At 48.6% G+C, this 8,692-nt stretch overlaps 1 long non-coding RNA gene across 1 annotated transcript in view; it reads left to right on the top strand.

Moving 5' to 3' along the window:
* LOC111163678 (uncharacterized) overlaps positions 1 to 8,692 on the top strand; it is a 42,865-nt gene that overhangs the window by 14,527 nt on the left and 19,646 nt on the right. The window contains exon 2 of the long non-coding RNA XR_016388982.1: positions 196 to 8,692. This exon is cut by the window's right edge and continues 19,646 nt beyond it. This is a non-coding gene — a long non-coding RNA (uncharacterized LOC111163678). The remainder of the gene's footprint in view (positions 1 to 195) is intronic.

The raw sequence follows: 8,692 nt of genomic DNA, 5'->3' as shown, positions 1-8,692 counted from the left end.
TGCCACTCACTTTCTCCTGTGCAAAATCAGAGTTCAGACTCACGGAATCAGTATATCCTCTGGCTCCAAAGTACTGATTCCATGAGGAAATCAGAGCACCTGTGTAAACAGTACAGTACCTGGTACAGGGTGGGTGTCCAATGAATGGCAACTGTCATTATGATTTACCTGGCATTCTGTGTTCCCGAAAACCAGGAACGCCTGCCTGTCTGACTCACCACACTGGCGGTCGAGAGGATCAAGGGAAGTGATGACAGTGGACGTGCTTAGGAGACCGTCAGGTGAGGTGCAAACGTCACGAAGCTGTCTCTGTCCTCCCTATCCCGCCAGTGTGGTTGGCCTACACCGCTCCATCACTCCTTGCTGCCTCCGCAAATTGTCACTGAGAATTGCTGTGACCCAGGCAGCCCTCTGGGTGCTGAGGACACCATGTGAGCCAAAGACCTGCCCTCTGGAGTGTCTGTTTGTGTGGGGCGGGGGAGGGGAGAGCTCACCCAGAACAAGGGAAAACATACTCCTTTACTGTGAGTCAACTTTTCACTGGTCTCGTCTTAACTCCCTGAACACAGTAACAATGTCCTATGCTTTTTTTTCTATTTGTTTTTTGTATTCTCCCCCTGCATTCCAACAGATGTCTTGGACATGATAGATGCTAAATTAATGCTGCTTTAGTCTTGATAACTTCTTACAGCATCTTGATTAAGTTCATGGGCTCTCTAGCGTCTGACTCCTGGGTTCAAAATCCAGCTGTATTATTAATTCTGGCTTGGAGCAAGTTGCTTACTTTCTCTGGGACTAAGTTTCTTCATCTGTCGAGTGAGAGATTGATTCTAACCTGTTTTGGGGAATGGAGCCCTTTAAGCATCTGATGAAAGCTGTGAACACTTTCCACAAACATGTGGAGACCTACCCAAACCCTCACACATGTAATTTTTGCATAGAAGAGGTTCATAGACCCAGCAGGCTCACTGATGGGCCTCTGGAGTTCAGAGGGCTGGTTCTCATCACCCTTCCTCCGTCCTGCACCCCTTTTCCTAGCACATCCCGCACTGAAGCCAGACGCACACTCCGCCCCAGCCTACTGCAGCTCCTCCCCTGCCCTCCTGGCCCAGTCTTCCTTTTTCCTCTTTCATTTCATTTCGTAAGCGAAGCTGGCTGCCTGCTCAGCCTCCCACTGTGATGTTAGGAAAACCAAAAGCAGACAAAGAAAGCGAAACCTCATCGTATCTGGATTCTGAAGCTTTGCCCTGACCTGGAGTTCCCCCCACGACTGTGTGGGGAGCAGCTCTGGCTTTTTTGGCTGCTTTAAAAAAAAAAAATGTCCAAAGCAGGGAAATTCCCTCCATCCTCTAGGAATCCCAGTCTGGGCCCCAGGAGAAGCCTGAGGCAAAGTCATTTCCTCCTGATGAGCCTTAATTTTCTCCATTCACAAATTGGAGATTTGCTCTCTGGTTGTGTCCCTCCTCTGCTCTTGTTAACACGTGTCCCACCTGAGCCAGTGAGCGGCCGTCTCCCGCTTCCTTGTGCCTACAGGGCCCTGCTTGGGGTAGGTGCTCCGTTAGTGCTGGCGGAGGTCTGTAGGGGGCGGCAGGGTGAAGGTGCAAGGGGAGGCCTCCCAGCAGGCTCAGGGGATCTGCCCAGGTGGGAACAGGATTTGAACCCCTCTTCAAGACTTTTCCTGCTACAGCCTGCCCTTGCCTTTTGGTCCAGCTCTGGTTTGTTCATCCTATGTCATTCTATTCTGTGCCTCCCTTCCCTTCCCCATCCCCTGCTACATTTCACTGTGTCAGGGTACCAACTGTGACGACCGTTCTCCTGTTCAAACACAGTCAGGCTGGAAGGCTGCAGCTTGGCCCCCCCGGCCTTTCGCACCTTCACCACACAGTTCAGGGGCTGTGTACGCCCCACTTGTTTTCTGCAGCTGGAGACCACAGGCGGTGTGTTTGCTGATGTGCTCACTTGCTTCGGGGGACTGGAGGAGCCCACTGCAACACACCCTGGCGGGGGTTGGGGGGGCAGCTGTGGGAGCGAGGCCCAGGCAGAAGCATCAATTCTTCCAAAACTGCTGGGGGCGGGGCGTGGTGGGTAAGGGGGGCAGACGATTTCAGGGCCTCTTCCTCACACTTTGGAGTCTGTTTTTTGTTTTTGTTTTCCTCTGCGTGTTTGTCGGTGGCTTCCCCTTTCTCTGTGCATACATTCAGAGGACGGCAGCCCCTCCCTTCTGCTGTCCCCAGCCCCCAGGAGAAAGGCCGGTTAAGGGGGACAAACTTGGGGCCGAAATCAGACACATCACTTACTCTCTGTGTGTCTTTGGTCATGTTATTAGCTAGTCTACACTTTGGCTTCCTTTCTAGAAATAGCGCAGAGAATCCTAGCTCCTGGGACACCGCAGAGTATGAAATGAGGCAACCATTGGACTGCTCGGCACCATTCCTGGCACAAGTACATACTCAGAAGTTGATGCCTTCTCTTTCTCTCCCCAAATGTCCAGGCTCTAGCATTTCTTCCCTCAATGTTCCCCCCTCCGCCCAGGAGAGGTGTTCATCTCAGCTCAGTGTCAGGAGGCATGAGGGCAGGCAAGGGGTGTTGACGGTGATTTTCCACTAGCTATTAGGCGCTGTGCTAGATATTTTAGGCATTATTTCACTGATTAGGAAGAAAACACATAGAAAACAATGATGACTCAGGCCTGCCTTGAGCTCTCCTGCCCTCTGTGCGGCAGGCTTCAGAGACTCAGGCCCTGTGCTCTGCCCTTCTCTGGATTTCTCTCTCTCTGAGCCTGGTCATGGGGTGAGACATGGTCCCCTCTTCCCCCTTCCTGGCTGTCCCTGCAGGTCAGCACACAGACCCTTTTTCAAAGAGTTTCACAGACAGGCTTACAAAGGAAGTGACACAAGTTTCAGAATCTTACAGGATTCTTGTGGCTGTGATCTGGATTCTGCCCCTTTTTTGAGCTGGTCCCGAGAAGCCCCCTGGATTCTTGGCTGTTGCGTCCATTCCCGGGGCTGGGGGTCTGCAGTCTCTCGCCTTGCCTCCCCTGTGCATCCCCCCACCGCAGATCATTCAGGCCACAACAGGATGGACCTTAGCACCTCCTGAGCCATTTGCGTTTTTTAGGACCTTCAGCCTAGGAGAGGAAGTCCCCTTGGGGAATTGCCTCAAAATGGGATTTGGAAATTCTGCACCTTAGTCATTCCTAACAGAGGAAGCTTTGGGCAGTGAAAAGAGCAAGGGACAGGGAATTAGGAGACCTGAGCTCTAGTCCCAGTTCAGCGCCAAACCTAGTTGTGAGATTTTGGCAAACCTCTTGCCTTTTGTGGCCCTCAGTTTCCTCATCTAGGAAATGGAGGTTTGACAGTATTATTTCTGAGGCCATTCTCCGTTAAAAGATACAAAACTAGAGGATCTGTAGTGTCCTGGAGGAGAGCTGGGGATAGGTGTCTTATTGCCCCTAAAATTGGTTCATATCACTCCTCCTGCAGGTAAGGCTGAGGGGTTATCATTATTACCCCTTCTTACCTCCCGTCTTTCCAAGGCTTGGGACTCACCTTACCACTTAGCTCATGAAGTCCTTCCATGGGCAGTACTGCATTCGTCCACATGCTCACTGCTCGGCCCTTTCACTTCACTCGCTCCTTCATTCCTTCCATTCCTCCACCCATCCACCCGTACCTTCATCTCTACATCTGTGTCATTTAAGATTCTTTGCTTATAAGTGCAGAAAACAACTCTGGCTAACTTAAGCAGGAGGGTAATGTACTGGGGGTAATGCTGAGTAGCTATTAGAATGGATAGAGCATTGGAGAACCCGACTTGGAAAAAGGACAGGTCTGGGTGTTTGGGCAGCAGCTACTGCTTGACAGTCTCATCAGGCCACCACTATTGAAATAAATGTACTCCAGCCATTTTTCCTATCCATCTCTCAATCTATTAAGGATTCAGAGTCCTAGGGAGGGAGGATAACCAGCCAAGCTGGTGTCATTTGCTTGCTTCTTGGCTGGGAGAGGATAGAGCACCTGATTTGCAGTACCACCGAGACTATATACCCTGGGGGAGAAGTAATTCCACAAAAGGATGTCAAGGCAATATTTGGAAGGGGGAATGGATGCTGTGTAAGAAAATTTAAAAAACAAACAAAATAAATAAATAAATTAAACCAATACTCCACCCACCCATCCACCCATCCATCCATCCATCCATCCATCCATCCATTCATCCATTCATCTATCCAGCCTCTCAGCCAACCAGGAAACACATTTTTATTGAGCACCCATCATGTTGCAGAGGCCACACCAGACACTTAGATACAGTACAAATCCACCCATCCCAAGAGTCTCCTCACAAAGGATGTATCTACAGAGCTGAAACAAAAATGAGGACCCAGAGAAAGGAATTCTTGTATAGCCATGCATTGGAGGGTCCCAAACAACATTTCTAGGGACAGGGTGACTCATCCTGGATGTGGGCAGATAAGGGGGGTTTTTGTGGACATATATCACAGGAGATTGCTTACACAGGTGCACAACAGGATGTGGCCAGGATTAGGCACCAGAAACCCTAGGTCTGCCTCTAGTCTCTGTTCCTCTCTAGCAATGGGCAAGTCGTACTTCATTTTTTTTTTTTTTTTTTTTTTGAACCGCGGGCCTCTCACTGCTGTGGCCTCTCCTGTTGCGGAGCACAGGCTCCGGACGCGCAGGCTCAGCGGCCATGGCTCACGGGCCCAGCCGCTCCACGGCATGTGGGATCTTCCCGGACCGGGGCACGAACCCGTGTCCCCTGCCTCGGCAGGCGGACTCTCAACCACTGCACCACCAGGGAAGCCCTGTACTTCGTTTTTAAAATCTATAAAACAGGGAAAATGAATATAAGAATCCCTGCCCTGTGTAACTCAGAGAACTGCTGTGGAGGTGGAACGAGTTAGTAGATGTGAAGATACTCTCTAAGTACAAAGATAGAGAAGTGTTTTCGCCACGCTTGCTTCTGTTCCCAGAGTGGCTGATGAGGACACCCATGGCTCCCGTGTTACTCTCACTTCTTTCCTGCCCTCGGTGCCCACCGCCCAGCAGTAACCATGGAGAGGGTCTGTTGAGATTTTTTGTTCTTTAGGCTGGTGGATAAATGTCCAGGGTAATCACTGCTACCCACCTCAGAGCTGTGGATGGTCAGGAATCTGTGGGCTCCAAGTAGGCTGGAAACAGCAGCTGGGTGAGTGTGTATGTGTGGGATCAGGTCCTGGTTTCTGGGTGAGGCATGGCAACTCTCAGGGCCTGTTTTCTCATCTGTGAAATGGGTGGTTTGCTTGCAGGGAGCAGCCTGTTGGTGGTGCTGGCTCATCGTTGTCACTTGTCCTAGGACGAATGTCTGGCTAGGCACAGGCCTGCCTGTCTGCCCCCATCTTGTCTCTGCCAGCTAAAGGTCTTTCCTCATATAGAAAGCACTCCCTGTGCTGCCTTTCATTGTTGGTGGGCTACACGTTGCTGCAACCTCTATGGAGGGCAGTTTGGCAAAATCCATTTGAATTTTTAAAGCATATATTGTATTTAATAAGCACTAGCAACTCTACCTCTAGGAATTTATCTTACATACATATGCACACAGGCACGACCTAATATATCCAAGATATTCATGGTTTGTAATAATGAAGGCTGGAGACTGTCTCTCAGTAAGGGACTGATTAACTAATTTGGCACTTCCATGCAATGGAATGTCAGGCAGCTACTAAAAAGAATGATGTAGCTCCCTACGTGCAGATATGGAATGATCTCTAAGATACAAGAAGTAAGAAACAGAATAGGGACTTCCCTGGTGGTCCAGTGGCTGAGACTCCGTGCTCCCGATGCAGGGGGCCCGGGTTCAATCCCTGGTCAGGGAACTAGATTCCACATGCTGCAACTAAGACTTCGCATGCCACAACTAAAAGATCCTGCACGCCACAATGAAGGTCTCGCGTGCTGCAACTAAGACCCGGCGCAGCCAAGTAAATAAATATTAAAAAAAAAAAAAAGAGAGAGAAACAGAATAGTCTATGTAGTGTGCTACATGTGTGAAAAAAAAAAAAAAGGACTCACATGTATAGATTCTCTTTTGGAGGCTTGTAAGAAACTGGTAACAATTACCTTCCCTTCTTATTAGGAAGGGGAACAGGAGGGAGGCCTGGGAACAGGGAGGGATAGGAGGGATACTATTTCTTTAAAGCTTTTAGACATTTAAAATGTCAGTTTACTTAGGACAAAAAATATATTTTGAAAAATTGATATATATCATTCTAACCAATATAACTATTCAAAATTAGTATATATTTTCAGCTTCTGGTTAAAAGAAATATATATATATATATATATATATATTTTTTTTTTTTTTTACATGAATCCTTCACCCAGATCCCATTTAGCTTGCTTGATTTTTTTTCTTTTTTGAAAATTTTTATTTTATATTGGAATATAGCTGTTTAACAATATTGTGTTAGTTTCAGGTGTACAGCAAAGTGATTCAGTTATACATACACATGTATCTATTCTTTTTCAAATTCTTTTCCTATTTAGGCTATTACAGAATATTGAGCTGAGTTCCCTGAGATTTTTTGTTCTTTAGGCTGGTGGATAAATGTCCAGGGTAATCACTGCTACCCACCTCAGAGCTGTGGATGGTCAGGAATCTGTGGGCTCCAAGTAGGCTGGAAACAGCAGCTGGGTGAGTGTGTATGTGTGGGATCAGGTCCTGGTTTCTGTGCTATCAGTAGGTCCTTGTTGATTTTCTATTTTAAATATAGTAGTGTGTATATGTCTGTCCCAAAGTCGCAATTTATCCCTCCTCCCCCAGAGGGATACTATTTTGCATCTTCAGAATTTGTATCATGTGCGTGTTTGGTTTATTTATAAAGAGTCACCTGCAGGACGTGCCCAGGTGTCCAGGAGGAATTCCCTTGGCGTTTCTTAGTCTCAGAACCTCTTTTATCCCTGAGTCCAGTGAGAGACCCAGGTCCTCTCAGTGGGGTTCTCTTAGGCGGGATGTCTCACCCAGTGGCTCATCCTTGCTGCCGCCTCTCACCCCACCCCTCGTCCCATCAGGTGACTGGCCTTTTAGAATCACACTTTGACACCAAAAACATGGCCTTATGTGCCTTCCCCTAAAAGACTGATGGTTGGACCCAGGGAAGGAGGGGCAGATCACTATCTATCTCCTCCGACAGAGGGTGTTGAAGTGGAAACATCACAGGCTTCAGAGTTGCACAAGCTTTGGTTCAAATTTCGGCATCTGCTGCTGAAGCTGCAAAACCTCAAGAAACTGCCATGATCTTGCTAGATGGTTTTCTTTATCTGTAAAATGGGCCAACTATTGGGTTGGCCAAAATGTTCGTTCGGGTTTTTCCGTAAGATGTTATGGAAAAATTCGAACAAACTTTTTGTCCAACCCAATACTACTGAGCCCTGGGACTGGAAAGACGAGAGGAGGTCATTGTGTACAATGCCTGGCACACAGCAGGCACTCAGTGAATGGTCACAGCTGTGCACATTGTCGGGAAGTCAGGGCCTCCTGCTGGGGCCCTTTTTCATGAGGCGGGGAAGAAACAGTCTTGGTTGGAAATGAGGGCCTCCTGGGCTTGGTCCCTTTCCCCAGTAGAGGTGAAAGAGGCATGGTGCCTGCCCACCAGGGGTGCACGCTGATTAGATGGTCTGGGAGAGCCTCGAGTTTGCAGCTTCCTCTCTGTAGCTCTGAGGTCTAGAGACGGTATGGTCGGCCCCAAGGTGACTGTTTGCAGGATGGGACTTGCCCTGGTGTTCACAGTGGTGACTCTCTGGCCAGGGGAGAGGCTGACTCAGGAAGCTCTGGAAGGTGCTCCGTGAAGATGGGTGGTCGGGACTGTAGGGGAGCAGCCTCCCCCCAGCGTCAGGGGTTCTTATCTCCTGGCTCCACAGATGACCCTGCAGCATACTGGCCTTTCCTGCCGCGTGGGAATTGTTCTGAAAATGGGGTTCTCCTCCCAGCTGCAGAAACATAGCTCCTCCCAGGATGGGCAGTGGTGGAGAGCACGGCGTTTAGAGTAAGGCAGACCTGGGTTTGAGTTCTTGCCTGGCTGTTGGTTCACTCAGTGGCTGTATTCTTTAACTTTGCTGAGCCTCGGTTTCCTTGTCTGTGAAATGGGGATAATAACATTGCCTACTTTTCACTGTGAGGATTCAAAGAAATGTATAAGGCAGTACAAAAATGTTGTTTTAGTAGAGCTGGTTAAAGTTGAGCTGGCTGATCTAAAATGAGGGCAAAAATCTTAGGGGGGGAGTTACTCTTGGGCTTAGGGGAAAAAGTGCATAATGGACATGTTCGATAATAAAGGGGGAGACCCCCTATCTTATCCCACCCCTACCTATATTGCCTAGAGAGGGCTAATTGTTCTGCAAAAGAAAGAACTAGGATTGGGAGTCTTTAATGGTCAGTGTGAGAGTTGGTGTGGGGTTGTGAGGGAGAAGAGGGCAGATGGGCAGGGGTCCCAGGTGTTGGTAAGAAAGTCAGGCCAGGGAGAGGTTAATTCCTTCTGGCGGGGAATGGCCAGTGGATTTCTAAGGCAGGGATTTTTATGGTTAATATCCAATTTCAAGTTCTCACCTGAATCATTCTGTGCTACATTCAGAACCTATCTTATGCCCAAATTTCCAGTAAACATCTGTTAACACCCAGTAACTCACACCAGGATTGT

This window comes from Delphinapterus leucas, chromosome 19 (assembly GCF_059928025.1).
Source record: "Delphinapterus leucas isolate spDelLeu-1000000601 "Yukka" chromosome 19, BTC_Dleu_Yukka2, whole genome shotgun sequence".
NCBI classification, from domain to species: domain Eukaryota; kingdom Metazoa; phylum Chordata; class Mammalia; order Artiodactyla; family Monodontidae; genus Delphinapterus; species Delphinapterus leucas.
Note: the sequence above shows the minus strand (reverse complement) of the source record. Positions and strands in the feature narration are given on the sequence as shown.